Source organism: Cydia amplana, chromosome 5 (assembly GCF_948474715.1).
Source record: "Cydia amplana chromosome 5, ilCydAmpl1.1, whole genome shotgun sequence".
Lineage (NCBI taxonomy): Eukaryota > Metazoa > Arthropoda > Insecta > Lepidoptera > Tortricidae > Cydia > Cydia amplana.
The window spans coordinates 14,901,268-14,917,998 of record NC_086073.1 but is presented as its reverse complement, the minus strand read 5'-3'; positions in this window follow the sequence as shown (position 1 = coordinate 14,917,998).

Genomic DNA, 16,731 nt, shown 5'->3' with positions numbered 1-16,731 from the left:
CGGACATACATATCACAATAAGGCCTACCTACATAATGCACTATTTTTATATCCGAGATAGTTCTATATAGTTTTAGTAGTTATGTCAGTTAGTGTGTTAGTTTGTTTAAAAAAATAAGAAGAGGGTAGAAGAAAACTAGTGCCTGCGCTAATTCAGAGGATTGAGTTGACGAGCCGACACCATCACCAGGCTCCCTTTAGTAAGCCGGGGCAAAAATCCGGAACAAAGGGATTCAAGTATCATGACCTTTAGTATCGTACTATAATCACGTGACCAGTGTTGTCAGCATAGCAAAAACCATAAAATAGCACTGGCGCGCCCTCAAATCCCACGACTCTTCTCTTTCCGCACAGACTCTAAGTGATAATAGCCATTGGTGATTGGTGATGATCTCCACGGACATCGTGTTCTACATCTAGTCGACAGACGCAATATTGAATAATTTAATACAACTGATCCGAAACGCCTTGGTTTTTAAATACTTATATTTTTTAAACGATCTTACTTTTATCGATATGAATGGTAAATATTTATAGCATTAATTTGGGCTTGATTTGTAATGTTTTACAGTTAGTATTTTCCTGGCTTTGGTATAGTGAATTTTTTTATGTTACACTCCATATAAAAGTTTGTTTAACCCTCGTATCATGAAACCCTTGCAACGCCCAAGATTCCACTTTTCAAAGTACTCACTACGATCGCGGTTCTATTTTGGAATCTTTCGCTTGCTCGGGTATCAGTATTATCACGAGGAGTGAAACAACAACATGGAGGCACCTTGTAGAACAAACAACTATTTTTACGTTTATGTCGGCGTATGAGCCATTACGGCTCGGCCACGACATTGAGCGACTGGCGACGTCGGCAGCGATAACCATAGGTTGGAGCGAGACAGCGATTGGAACTTTCGTTCCCACTTATGGTTGTCGCTGTCGCCGTCGCAAGTCGCTCAATGTTGTGGCCGAGCCGTTAGGCACTTTTATGAAACCCGTCCATCGCTCATGACTTACCCCACGTTCTTACCTCCACGGTTGGTTAGGTGCAACGCGCCGTGCGTTACCTCACTTTGAACAGAAACTTCACGATGTACTTTCCGGTGCATTTTTTAGTGTATCCCTTTTGTAGGCCTCGTTGTTTTTTCAAACCGTACTAGACATAGTTGGAGCATTTTCATTATGCTTTACCTAAATGCGGAGTTACTTAAGCCTAATGAAAGAGTTTGAGGAACGGCCACAGACTCGGTATAATGGAGAATGATGAACTAAATAAACATTTTGTAGCCCATTTAGTTCATTGTGTACTTTAAAAGCCAGCGTCTCTTAGTTATTTCTTGTTTTCAATTTAGACACAGAAATAGATTAAAAACATCTGCTAGGTTACATTTGTAGCGGAATATTTTATATTAACCATTAAAATTATAACATAAAAATGAATACTTTTAATTTCCAATATACTTACATAAGCACCCAAATTGATTACCATTTAGCCTTCGCCTCTAATTATAGATTTCTTTTTCAGGTTTCAGATTCGAGGCCTTTTCAATGACAAATAAGAGGTGAGTCAAGACATTAGTATAGGTACTTATTTTGTTTGTAGATACAGTTTGTTTACTCTTGTAGCTTAGTTTTTTTTTCTGTTTGTATTCCCTAATCACAATGTTAACCTTTAAGAAACGGAATGTACATATATTTTTTGATTATACATATGTATTTTTTAACGGGTACACTATTTAAGAATTCAAACTTTTTTTTGTCGGTTCGCACGTACCAATGACGTAGGTACTCTTGTAGCCCTCACGAGCACGTCCACGCGCCCAAGATGGCGGCCATGACTTTTCCTTGTTTGTTTTCGTCACGTGGAAAATTTAACTCGTTTTTCTCGCGTGACGATGAAAGTTTTTGTGCATGACGGCGGGTTCAGCATGTGACGTCACGGATCTCCAAAGCATTAGGAAAGTCTTGACGTCGAATTTAAATTATATTTTTTCCGGTTTCGAAACTGTAGTTTGACGTAGATTTACATGTCGCTGCGCATATCATTTACATTTTCATATATCAGTAGATATTTTTTATTCATTGCTATTAATATTTGTGATATATTTCCTTTAGTTATTTCCGTTATATAATATCTGGGAGACCGAGCTAAGCTCGGAAAACATATAAAACTCGAGAATGCACGTTTTCCTAGAGATAAGACCAAGCTAGATCGATTTCTCGCCCCCGAAAACCCCCATATAGCAAATTTCATCGAAATCGTTAGAGCCGTTTCCGAGCTCCCCGAAATATATAAATATAAATAAATAAATATTATACGTACAAGAAATGCTCGTTTAAAGGTATAAGATTTATTGATTTTCTATTTTGTATTACCTTATATCAATCCTTCAGGAAACGGAACGTACGTGTAGTTTTTAATTATAGTGTTACCGTAAAACCCATTTTTAGCGAAAACGAGTTTTCCCGGGCTCAAACTAGTTTTTCGTATCGCCTCAGTGAAAACGCGTTTTCACTGATGTAAACTATTCGTTTTCCGTAAGGCCTCAGTGAAAACAAGTTTTAACCGGGAGTTTCCAGTAGTTTAGACTACATACCTAATTGTAAAAAAAATATTTACCAAAAAAAGTTTTATAAACGTAACACAAAAAAAAATTTTTTTTCTTAATTACCATTATACAATACATCAAGTCGGGTCTGACTCGCCTTGCTTGTTAACCAATGCACTAATGCACCAATTATGGTGAAAACTAGTTTTCACCAAAGCTCTTTGCGAAAACTAGTTCTTGACTGAAAAATCCCATAACTATTTCACTCAGGCGTTTTTTAAAACTAGTGGAAACGTTTCACCGAGGCGTTACAGGATACTAGTTTTAACTAAGGATAACGCGTTTTCACTTAAAACTGGATTTTACGGTAACATACATATTTTTTTATTACCACACTATTTAACAATACAAACTCATTTTTGTCAGGTTAACATTCACATGTACCAATGACGTAGATGATCTCAGTAGAGAGTCATCACGCTTCAACGTCACGAGCAAGACAACGCTTCCAAGATGGCGGACATGCTTTTCCTTGTTTACTTTCGTCACGTGGGAAATGTAACTCGTTTTCGTCGCGTGATGACGACAGTTTTTGTGCATGACGGCAGGTTCAGAGTGTGACGTCACGGACTTCAAAGGCATTGGGGAAGTCGTGACGTCCAATTGCAATTGTAAAGTCTTTTCCGGTTTCGAAACTGAAGCTTGACGTTGATTTACATGCCGCTGTGTAGGTACCAATTTTAGAATTTTCAGATTTTTATGTATCAGTAGATTAAGATTAAGCTTAGAAATAATTTAAAAGTGGAAAAAATCACTGTCTTGGGTGAAACACACGACCACTGGATCACTAGTACAGTGCTCTGCCATCACAGCTACCAGGACCGTACCCAATATAGCGAATATTTCCACCATACATGAGCCATAGGGAGGCTTTAGCGATATCTACCGTAAGAATCTCACAGCCGTATTCGAACAATGAAATACGTCAAATATTAGATATTGAAACGATATGGATCGGATATGTTAGTGTCAAACAAGTGTCAAAAGTGACGTTTTTGTTTGAGGATGTCAATATCTAATATTTGACGTATCTCATTGTTTGAATACGGCTGTGTTACTTCTTAAACGGCTACCAGAGCTCCAAGTCATATTGAAAATTCACCAGTAACGATGCGCTATCCCATATTGAATTAATTTGGTATCAAGCATATGTCTTCGAACGATGATTTAAGGTTAGAAATATATCAAAGACTCACCCAAGACAGTTAATTTTTATACTTTTAATTTAATTGCATCGTTCGTTCGCAGACGTTTCTGCTTGATACATAATTAATCAGTAGATATTTCTCAGTCATTAAAAACTATTCGCTATTGAGAAATAAATTAATATGAATCTGAATCTATATTTGTAATATACCTACATACTTCCTTATATACAAGTATTTTCGTTATAGACATTTTTGGTTTTTCTATTTTTTATTTCCTAGTCACAATATAAACTTTTAAGAAACGGGGGGGGGGGGGTACCTACGTCTAACGTTTGTTTATATAATATTAGGCGGTGTTTTTACGATAGCCTATACATTGTTTTACTGGCATACTGTTTACCAATACAAACCCATTTTCCAATCACGTATGACGTAGATGACCTGGAGTCCTCATGCTTCAACCTCACGAGCACGATCATGCACGCTCCCAAGATGGCGGCCGTAGGTTATCAAACTCATTTTTGACGGTTTTTTTTTATTTACCTATATATTTAAATTTACATCTTACTTACTAAACATTTATAGCTGGTCAACCAGATCTTGTCAGTAGAAAAAGGCGGCAAATTTGAAAAATGTAGGTGCGAAGGGATATCGTCCCATAGAAAATTTGAATTTCGCGCCTTTTTTTTTACTGACAAGGTTTGGTTGACCAAGTATATATTCTCGCCAAACTGTTACGTTTGATGGCGAGATGCGCTCAGTTTTATACACTTAACCTATTTAACTAATTATATACTTAGACTAACAGTTTCATAGGCCACACATAAATATTCTATAAATTGGTTTGTTTACATTATATTTCCATTTTCTAATTATGTTCACTTTAAATTTTTTTTTATATTGATCAGTTGAGGAGATATTCTTTTACATGTACCAATGACGTAGATGATCTTAGTAGAGACTCATCACGCTTCAACCTCACGAGCACGACCACGCTATCAAGATTGCTAATTTGCTTTTCCTTGTTTACTTTCGTCACGTGGGAAATTTAACTCGTTTTTGTCGCGTGATGACGGAAGTTTTTGTGTTGATTTAGCACGTGACGTCACGGGTTGCCGGAACATTGGGAAAGTCTTGACGTCAAGTTCCGATTATTATTTCTTTTCCGGTTCCAGCCATTAATATTTATATTTGGGAGATAATTTCCTTTATATATTTTCGTTAAATATATATTTTTAGATTTTGTACCTACCTAGATAGTCACAATCCATTAACAAACGGAACGTACGTGTAGTTTTGGATTATATGTGTTACCGTAAAAACCCATTCCTAGTGAAAACCCATTACTAGTGAAAACGCGTTTTCCCTAGTTAAAACTAGTTTTTCGTACCGCTCCAGTGAAAACGCGTTTTCACTAGTGAAAAGTGGTTTTCAGTAAGACCTCGGTGAAAACTAATAGTTTTATTAGTTCTGTTTTCGACGACAAGCGAAGCGAGGCGGAGCGTATTAGGTTAACCGTGACCAAACAGCGCGGTAGCGGCTGGCAAGCGTCAGAACAGACTTGCTGTATTTAATGTTATTTAAAAAAAGCTTTTTTTTTGTGTTATGTTTACGTTTAACGCTTAGTCAAAACTATAGTTTTCACCAAGATACTTTGCAAAAATTAACTTTGACTGAAAAATCACAGTTAAAACTGGTTTAACGTTTCTGAAAAAATATTTTTACTGGTGGAAACGTTTTTTCACCGAGGCGTTATGGAAAACTAGTTTTAACTAGTGAAAACTTGTTTTCACCGAGGCGTTACGGAAGTTTAATCTAGGGTTAACGGGTTTTCATTAAAAACGGGTTTTTACGGTAGCATATACCTACATTGTTTCACTGTCTCAATTATTAACAATACAAACTCATGTTTGTCGGGTTCACATGTACCAATTACGTAGATGATATGATATCATGGCTCCTCTACACGATGGGCCAGCGCCGGCCACTCCAAGGGACGCAGCCATGCGGTAGAATGAGATAGCAATATCAGTTGCTCCTTCTAACGCATAAATGCGTCCCTTGGAGTGGCCGGCGCTGGCCCATCGTGTAGAGGAGCCATCAGTTGAGAGTCCTTACGACGCTTCAAAACCTCACGAGCGCGACCACGCTTCCAAGATGGAAAAGCCATCTTTTCCTTGTTTACTTTCGTCACGTGGAAATAGAAACTCGTGTTCGTCGCGTGTTGACGAAAGTTTTTGTGCATGACGGCAGGTTCAGCACATGACGTCATGGCTTCCAAGGCATTGGAAATGTCTTGACATCTTTCAATGAATGTTCCTTTTCCGGTTTCCAAACTGCGGCATGACGTAGATTTACACGTCGCTGTTAGTCGCCATTTAAGTATTCCCTAAGTTTACTAATTGTGTACAAAATATATAATTTTATATTTAAATAAAATGTTAGTACATTATGATAGATAGTATGCACCTTAACCGAACGGTACCTATGCTTGTATAACAAAATTTAAATATGTTCTATTCACATCCGAAAAGAAATAATGTCCCCTTCATTACCAGTCGACCTGCGTCAACCTTTTAATAAAAAAATCAGTTTACTACTTTCTTATCGAGTCAACTTACAATCATTGAAGCATCGCGTCTCCATTCACAAGGCTGACGTCTCACCTGTCAGTAACCTCTGGCTTTTCAACGATAATCATCGAAAACCCATTCACAAACCATCAATTGTTCGGCCAAAACCGCCCCCGATCTCTAAAGGGTTGATAAACATATCAAAGGGTTTTTTTTCGCGGTTAGTTTAGACACCTGTTTTTTAAACATCGAACAATGAGAGTCGCTCTATTGTGGACGGAATCGAGCACAAATATCGATAATCGACTGTCGATATCGATTGAAAGGTAAGTCGACGCTGAGCCCTCCCGCGCTGAATGTCACAATGGCGAAGATGACAAGTGTATTGCCGTCGAGTGATTTGAAAGATATCGGGATCACAATAAAGGCTTATATGGTTTTGAATTAACTTGTGGAGGAGTTTGTTTGTACTGGTACTATTCTACATTTTTATCTCTGTACAATTACCTACTATTCTTCATTTGAACTCTTGTTCCATGGTAAATGAAAACTTTGAATTCTCCATGATAATTTATCTTTACAACAAGAAGTCCCCTTCCATTGTTACAATATAATTATTTATAGCAATCAACAACAATCAATTGAAATTGATTTCCATTGCCTTGGTTTTATTTTGAGAGTTCCAAGTTTAAATCAATTCTCCGGTTTGTAGCCGTTAGGTAAATATAATATTTCCTAAATCTGGCTGTTTGGTTACGCAAATAGTCATCTTATTTTTGCTAAAGAACTGGCCCGCTTTTTAGGTTTCATTTCATTCCGTAAGATTTTAAGTTGAAAACTTTCCATATTTTCTCGTACCTACTTGTATTTATTTCAAAAGAAACATTGCTCCATTAAAGCCTGTTTTTTTAACTTTCTTACAGTTAACTTTATGCATAACTGAAGAATTTCACTTTTCGGTAATAAGTAATTGCGAAATGTGTATTATGGTTTTAACTTCTATATAATCCGGTGAGTTTCGTCACAGAATTACGTAATTTTCCAGAAATAAGTAATCTTAAATCAACTTTGCCCAAATGAAGGAACCCAATTAAAAGTTAAAAAAGCGGCCAAGTGCGAGTCGGACTCGCCCATGAAGGGTTCCGTATTTAGGCGATTTATGACGTATAAAAAAAAACTACTTACTAGATCTCGTTCAAACCAATTTTCGGTGGAAGTTTACATGGTAATGTACATCATATATTTTTTTTAGTTTTATCATTCTGTTATTTTAGAAGTTACGGGGGGGGGGGACACACATTTTACCACTTTGGAAGTGTCTCTCGCACAAACTATTCAGTTTAGAAAAAAATTATATTAGAAACCTTAATATCATTTTTGAAGAGCTATCCATAGATACCCCACACGTATGGGTTTGATGAAAAAAAAAATTTTGAGTTTCTGTTCGAAGTATGGGGAACCCCAAAAATTTATTGTTTTTTTTTCTATTTTTGTGTGAAAATCTTAATGCGGTTCACAGAATACATCTACTTACCAAGTTTCAACAGTATAGTTCTTATAGTTTCGGAGAAAAGTGGCTGTGACATACGGACGGACAGACAGACGGACAGACAGACAGACATGACGAATCTATAAGGGTTCCGTTTTTTGCCATTTGGCTACGGAACCCTAAAAAGCGGCCAAGTGCGAGTCGGACTCGCCCATGAAGGGTTCCGTATTTAGGGAATTTAAGACGTATTAAAAAAAAACTACTTACTAGATCTGGTTCAAACCAATTTTCGGTGGAAGTTTGCATGGTAATGTACATCATATATTTTTTTTTAGTTTTATCATTCTCTTATTTTAGAAGTTACAGGGGGGGGGGGACACATTATACCACTTTGGAAGTGTCTCTCGCGCAAACTATTCAGTTTAGAAAAAAATGATATTAGAAACCTCAATATCATTTTTGAAGACCTATCCAAGAGTTTCAGTTCTAAGTATGGGGCACCCCCAAAATTTATTGTTTTTTTTTCTATTTTTGTGTGAAAATCTTAATGCGGTTCACAGAATACATCTACTTACCAAGTTTCAACAGTATAGTTCTTATAGTTTCGGAATAAAGTGGCTGTGACATACGGACGGACAGACAGACAGACAGACATGACGAATCCATAAGGGTTCCGTTTTTTGCCATTTGGCTACGGAACCCTAAAATGTTTAGCCAGTCGCGTGAACCGACAACGTAATAAAGATACCTATTTAGGATTAAGTACCTAATCGTTATTTTCGTGGCATTGATGAAGTTATTTCTAGGTAATATTTGATATTTTATTTTTAACGTGCGGTGCGACCGACAATTTTTAAGATGGGCTTTGTGTATTAATTGAATGAATAGGTATAAATTTACCGAAAATAATAGTCATAACCTTAAATTATAAAGTTAGATCGTAGGAGGTTGTGTTTTAGTTAATTATAGGTGTAAGCTTACCAAACTGTCAACAAGAAAGAAATAATAATAAAAAACCGGCCAAGTGCGAGTCGGACTCGCATTCCAAGGGTTCCGTATATTAAGTTCGACTCACGCTTGACTGCACATTTCTAATAGGTTTTCCTGTCACGCATCTATAGGTAAAGAACTATTTTGTGTATTTTTTTCAAAATTTTAGACCTAGTAGTTTCGGAGATAAAGGGGGGGATGGTCATTTTTTGCCTATATTCTTAAATAACTGCTAAACTATTTATGCTAAAATTATTAAAGATTCTTACTATGAGCTCTTTCATTGTATATATGTAGCGCGATATAGTTTGAAAAACTTTATTTTTTAATTTGCTTACTTACCCCCCAAAAATGGCCTCCATATTTAAAATTCATTTATTTACGTTACACGTCCGTCTTTAGGTCACAAACTTACATATGTGTGCCAAATTTCAACGTAATTGGTCCAGTAGATTCGGAGAAAATAGGCTGTGACAGACGGACAGATAGACGCACGAGTGATCCTATAAGGATTCCGTTTTTTTCCTTTTGAGGTACGGAACCCTAATAAGAGTACAATTTTATTTGATCTTCGCCATCGCTTATTTACGTTTCATTGCCGGATATGGAGTCGCCATGGTGGGAACTTATATATACTTAAATACTATACTATACTTAAATAGATCTTAAGTTGTAGGTATCATTAAATTAATACATTCAGATATTTTATAAATTCAGGGTCCTTCTTGCCATTTTGAGCAGCTATTCCTGTTTATGCATCATGATTTTTAAAATAGGTACCCAAAATATAAATATGTAATGTAAATGTATGCCCTATAGTATTTTAATACTAATTTACATTTCTGTACTTGTCATGAGCGTAGGCCGGGCCCGCTAGTACAATATAAATAAAATCCTAATTAATATTTTTGAATTTAGAACCCGCTCCCTGCCGCGTTGCGGTAGGTAGCTGTTAGCACCACAGCACGTGGCCGCCTGTGCGTGACGGCTGTGACAGAGTGCCGATTAGCCCACTGCCTGTCTGCCTGCCTAATGCGCACTTATAGACATGTCGTCCTTAATACGAGGATGCAAAGGCGATATTTGTTTATCAGGTAAATTAGTTATTATGTGCAGCAGGGTATCATACTGCATTTTATGTATTCTGTACGATTGTACGTCTACAACTGCCTTGCTATTTTTTTTACAGAAACGTCACTTTTGACACTGACAGATCATGTCTATAACAAATCCAGATCAAATTCATAATCTTTTATTACAACCAGTATACGCCTTCTGGTAAACTTATGTGCTCAGGTATTACATAATATATATTTACTAACGAGTTATTATCTAACTTCATTCCAATTGTCAGACGGATATCCGTCTGACAATTAGTGATTGAAACATTTTTTTTATATTTCAGTTGGCTTCTAATCAGAGACTAATTCGAACGTACTTACATTTTGTCATCTAAAAGATTTAATTTTGTTAAATGTACAAACAAATACGAGCAAACGCACGCATGAATGACAACTAAATAACATCATTTAGATAGATATCAAAATATACGTTTTGAATTGGCCTCCTTGCACATAATTTTGCATTTATGATAAACTTTTTCGATTCCACTTAAGAACCCGTTAACAATTTTAGAGCTAAAATGTAAAATTGATAGATTTAGTCGTTGAAATTGTACACCTTATGTTACGTAATATCTAAATAACAAGTATTGGTTTCTATTAGCACGTTCCCATAATGAGGTCCCGAGCATGTGTCACCGGCAATATATGACGAGAAGGGGCAGTTTTTAAAAACCATCAAAAAAATATAGTGGTAAATTATACAAAATGATGTATATGAACAGTTTCAGGAAATGTTGTAGATTGTTTAAGTATCAAAATTACGTTGAAATTAAGTCGATTTTCACGAAAAATTTTCACTTGTTTTGAAGTAATTTCTGGTGAAAATTTCGTCTAAGTAACTTTCATTTACTCTTGTTCAATATAGGTATAGGTATCATACAAAAATGTAGTCTATCAACGTTGAAGTACAGGATATGTGTAATACAAAATTACCATTTTTAGCAGTCCAAACTTTACGAAATTTACAAATAAGATCGACAAAATTAGTGCTTTACGCGCCTTTACCTAAACATCCATCAGAAAAAAAATCATTACTAATTTAGTGAGTCTGTTTTCAAAAAAATGATCTGTAAAAGTGCAACATAAGAAGACGTAATTAGTTGTAATTGTTATATCTATTACGTAACAAAAGGTGTACAATTTCTTCGACTAAATCTATCAATTTTACATTTTTGCGACGAAAATCGATACCGGCCGATGTGACTACTATTTTTGATTTCCATTATACCATTTGATACCATTTGAGCGAATGGTTGCCACGGTTTCACAATTTCCATTCCTTATAAAAGCGACTCTAAATTTTATTTATAAACAAATAAGTGCGTTGTAAAACCGTCCCTATTACGATGTAATACGCTACAGTGGTAGTAAACAGCTAGTTCAATTGAATGCTGCGGGTGACAGGCGCGATAAAGTGGTGATTAGCCTGTCGCTGCCTCCCGCTCACTTCGCACGGCTTTATGTTTTGGCTACTAGTAAACAATCAGAAAGACTTCAACAGATTTGACAGGACGCTTCTAAATGTTGACTGTCAAACTTGACACATATTACCTATGTACCTACCTAGACCGCGAGGGTAGTAATTGTCGAAATTACTTATTAAAGTTATTATTGTTATTAAGAACATACATTTCATAACCGATTGGTTGTTACCTCATAGACATAAGACAGTCTAAAAAGTAATAAAGTCTACCACATCATTAATTATCTATATCTTTAACAAACTTTGGATAAATCTTCATTAAAGCTCCGAAACTAGTTAAGTTCGCGCTACTCCGACGAACCAATCTAATTTGATAAAATCAAAATTCCGGACGGCCAACTCCGAGAGAAACAATTTGCAAACTCTCAAGCCAACTCGCCGAATAGTTTATCTAGGCGAAGCGGCATAAACATAGTCAACGAGCAAAACAAGCAACTCATGACACCTACCTACCGCGCTACACACAGATCCGTATCCTTAAACTGTGTAGCTGCATCTCTCTCGCGCTAAGAAAATGAAACGGACCAATGAGGGGGTGGGGTGACACGCATTTCCGGGCCTGGCTCCAATCAGCTGCTAGAACAAAGGAGTCGCGATAGCTACTCACTTATAAGTAGCTACAGCTGAGGGACTACTATAAGTATACTGTTTCTAAGCTCACACACGGCCACTCGACACACACAGGGGTGATTTTTTACCTGCGGACTCGTTTTTGTGTGCGGGGCTGTGTTTGTGTGGCGACGTCTAGCCGTGGCCGTGGCGGGTGATCACTCGCGAAGTTGCGACTCGCGAGTAATGGCTGGAATATATCGACGACGCGAGAAAGCTCTCGCGATGCTCTCGTGCATTTGTGAGTACACTAACTGACGTGAATGAGGAAGTCGCCTGAGGACATGCTAAGTTCACTGTACTTGAGACCGACGCAGTGTTGTGTCGGTTTACGTATAACGTATAACATTCTCTCACATGTATGGCGCGTTAAGTCGTCTCGTGATTTTAACAAACGGTAAAGCTTCCAGGTTTAATATTAAAACTTCGTTATCCAGCGTATCTTATTTTACAGAGCGTACTTATCTGCTTATAACTTCTATGAAGGAATTTCATACGCTTTACAATCTGTAAAAAAGAAAACAAAACGAAAGAGGTATTATCCTGAATGACATCCTGTTACGGCTTATTTCTTCTCCCGACTCAGAATCCTCACGTCGTTAAAGGTACATTTTTCTTTCGCAGTCCTCATGTGACGTACCTGCTATATCCCAAGGACCCTTCCGCCGCCATTTGTAATGAAAACTGAGTCTTGCACGCCCGTAACAAAGTTGGGAATGTAATAATTTAAGTATACACGCCCTGTAAGACTACAATTTGACTATCACGAATTTCCTGCGTCTGTACGTGCCGTCCGTAACGTTTGAAGATGAAGGCGCGTAATAAGCTGGAATGGGTCGTGTTAGTTGTTTGCAGGGTTTGTTTTAGTGTGAAGGGCGGTTTCGTCGAGAAACAAATCTGCGTAAGGCACGGGTGTCGAGTAACTCGTGTTCTTACCCTCCTCCTTTGTTCGGGCCGGAAGAGTGCGCTAGAATTACATGCTCGAGTCTGATGTGCGCTTATTTTTTACGGCGCTATATTGTTTGGCTCCGTATAGTTATACAGTTCAGCGACTAAAGAAATGACGGGGTGCAGAACACATTCATTACGTTTGTTGGAAATTGAGTACGGTTACTTAGTTTTGAGGGAGTCGCTGCAATGTATGTATGTGAACCTCTTTTAGTGCGAAAATTAATTACTTGTGTCCATTGTGACATCTTACGTTTTGCCATCTTAAAGTAGTCACATGTTGCAAGAGATATTTGAATAGCCCAGTGAGCTCTTAGTAATAGATATACTCATTCACAACCGGATTTTACGAATACCTATAGAAGTCGAAATACTGCTACGTGCTAGATTCATCATAATAACTTTCTTTATGGTTTACACCATTTTTCAAGTCATTGTAAATAATTGTACCAATAATTTGAACCTGTTCTAAAACAGGTCGCCAAAACACAGTTACGGACGGACATATTTACGTTCAGATTACAAATTAAATAATTCCATTGCCAACGTATTTCCCGAGTCATTGGCTTGCGCGCGAGCCGCATACTGATCCCGGATTAAATAACTCCGCCAACTATTTTACACAAAACCAGGGGCCATAATTAAAGTCCAGGCGAAAATGGGGAAAATCAAACGCCTTATCTGACCGGGAGAAATAGCGTTTCTTCGCTGAATAGTTCGCTGAGTCGGGTCGGCGGTGAGCGGAATAAATAATTATTGCGCCAATCTAAAGTTGCCGCTTGCCGCTTCTTTGGGAGATAATGAACATAGTTTCTATTGGTTGTTCGTATCGTAGCTTGAACTGGGATTGCGATTGGATATAAACGTCTTTATTACTTTATTTTTAAATGCGTTTAATTAGTAATTTTGTATGTATTTATTAATCAATTTATAATGAAGAAAGGTCCTTTGTGACCAAGGAGTGAGCTGATAAACTTTTTATATTTAGTAACTTTTTTTGTGGCTTGCTTTACTGTCAGCTGCAGAGAGAGGTGACCCATGCATAGACACACCTCTCTCTGCAGCTGACTGTACATCAAGTTGCAATATTTTAGAAATCGGTCAGAAAGAATCAATCGTTAAACAGTTTCAATAAAAATCTGACGTTCTGGTTATCGTTTTGTTTCCACTTTCCATACACAAAAAGTAAGACAAAACTCGTTCAAGAAATCCCCAGCCCAACCGGCAAACTCGTGGCTCGACCCAAAATCAATAATCATAAGGAAATACAATTCACTTTCACGGTGTCTGAAATAAACCATTCTTTGCTCTGAAAGGGGAATAATCTCGCTGTAGCAGCGGGGGTTTAATCAAAATCCGTGAATTGCTTTAAATCGGGGAAAACGCAGGAAATATCCTTTGTGTCGGCAATTTCCCGTGCGTGTACCTAATGCGCTATCGACGCGTAACGACTTCCTTAATTAATTCGCGATGTTGCCTCGCGCTTCGCGTTTTGCGCCTCGGGAGACGGGACCGCACCTGTCCCGCGCCGACAGCTCTGCCTACAAGTGTAAGCGATACACGGACTTACATTACCTACGTGATACTCTAACGTTCATTGATTCCTAATAATTGCTGTGGCCCTGAGGCGAAGGCATATAAAGAGTAGGTATACGCTTGGGCGTGATGGCCCACTGTGAAGTATGTACTTAGTAAGACTTCAATGTTAGAGATTCGTTTTAATTTTAGTATACAGGTACTTGTACTATATATTTTCGGCTAAGTGTACGTAGCCTACGTAGTCCCTCAGCTGTCATTTAAGCCTATTAAAAATATTTAGATCAATTACCAAGTGTTTAAATCATACTAGGAAAGATAAAAAATCGTATGGAAACCAACGTAAAAATAACAAAATTTACAATTTGAAACGAAAGTGATTACATAAACCTATGATATAATGTTAGTACCTACAGCTAAACAATATATCCCAGTTTACATAACTTCCTATTTACCTAGTTGGTAACTAAGCCCCGATCGGGAGGGTCCGTTGCTAGGTGGCAGTAAGAAGTTATTTTAAGGGGAATATTACGCGCACCGAGGCTTATCTTTACGGCAGGTGTTCCGACCCTCTTGGGGACAAATTTACGAAATATGTCGAGACTTACGCGGATCACGTCGCTGCAGTGTTACATAACTGGTTACATACGTGAATATTAACCTAGGGCGTTTGTTTGCTCGGTAACTTACACAGCGTAACTACACTTACCTGGACTATACAAGAGAAACTAGAGTTGAACTACACGAGCAAATTAACTTCTGACATGAAGCCTGATCAAGAGATCCTAGCTAAGATGACAAGCGTTTATCGACAAACGCCTAATGAAAAGTAAAAATGTATCGCAAAGACACATGCGACGAAAAGTATAGGGTCGGGCCCAGCTAAGAGTTGCTCAAATTTAATTGCTCTCTCTATTACCTAATATTAAATTTCTATCATAATACAACGTTTATAATGACAATCCCACACTTATTTCAGTTCAAGCCGGTGCGTTATATACCAAGTTAGACCAACGTTTGTTTTTCCATGAATAAAAACTAAAACTTTAAAGGGAAGTTTACTTAAAATACCTATAATGAAAATTTTGTGGGCATCTAAGAACCTACTAAAATTATTTCCATCTGTAAGTTTTTCGTAACTTTAGAAGTTAGGCAACAAGAAATAAAGTTCAATATCGATACGGTAAAAGTTGCTAGAAGTTGAGATTTGGAAGTGAGCGAGCGCCTGCCGGGCCAACTTCGCTGAAGCATAACTTAGAACGTCGTTAGGTGACCCTGACTGCAGCTGGGAATACAATCGCACCTATTTAGAACAAAACAATACCTACCGTCCGTCTTTCTATTTTATTTGCAACATTTGACTAAATTAATCAGAGTGTAGGCAAAAATCAGTCCAATATTATTACTCACTCAGGTAAAGTTATCTCTGGAAAGCATCAAGGCTCTTAAATCTGGGTAAAGAACATGAGGCACACACCATTTATTAGGTACCTATAGATAGTGTGGGTGTTTAATATAGTATACATTTTTATTCCTAGGTATACCTTCCTAATACAGTCACCGGGTAGTTTTTTGTTGTATTGATAATGCTTAATAATACCTACCTAATTCTGATTTATATCAGTATCACAATGTTATAGTTAAACTCTTATTCCGTTACATGTACAATAATTTTATAAAAAATATTATTATCGCTTATCAAAACTGTACTTCAACTTCATTGGAGTATTTTGTCCCAATAAATTATTTTACACGGGTTAATTCTCGGGTTCAACAAATTTGATACGTGTACTCGACATGTAACATTTTGCCGGGCGCGTAACATGTCAAATCTCTCCCTCTCCGATCAAAGCATACGTTAAGTAAAGCCGCCAATACACGTGTTCCGCTGTCAGAATGTTATTAAGCAATTAAATAGATTAATAAAGATATTTACGTCATTCTGCCAAATTGGCGTAGATCTGTAAAGGCCTCTCAATGGGCTTTTGATCTCTGAAGCTTGATAGATCGATTTGTAAGCATTGTTTGGCAGTTTCTGAGACATCCGGAGCTTTAATTGTTGCTGGAGATAGGTAGGTAGATACAGATTTAATGAGGTGGTTAAATCTTGCATATACATATATCAAAATCTACAAGTATATAACCAACCATGCTTTTATGGTTAACTGTTCCAAAATTTATGAATTTAATAAATTTATGAATATAAAACTGTGAACCTAATAACCAAG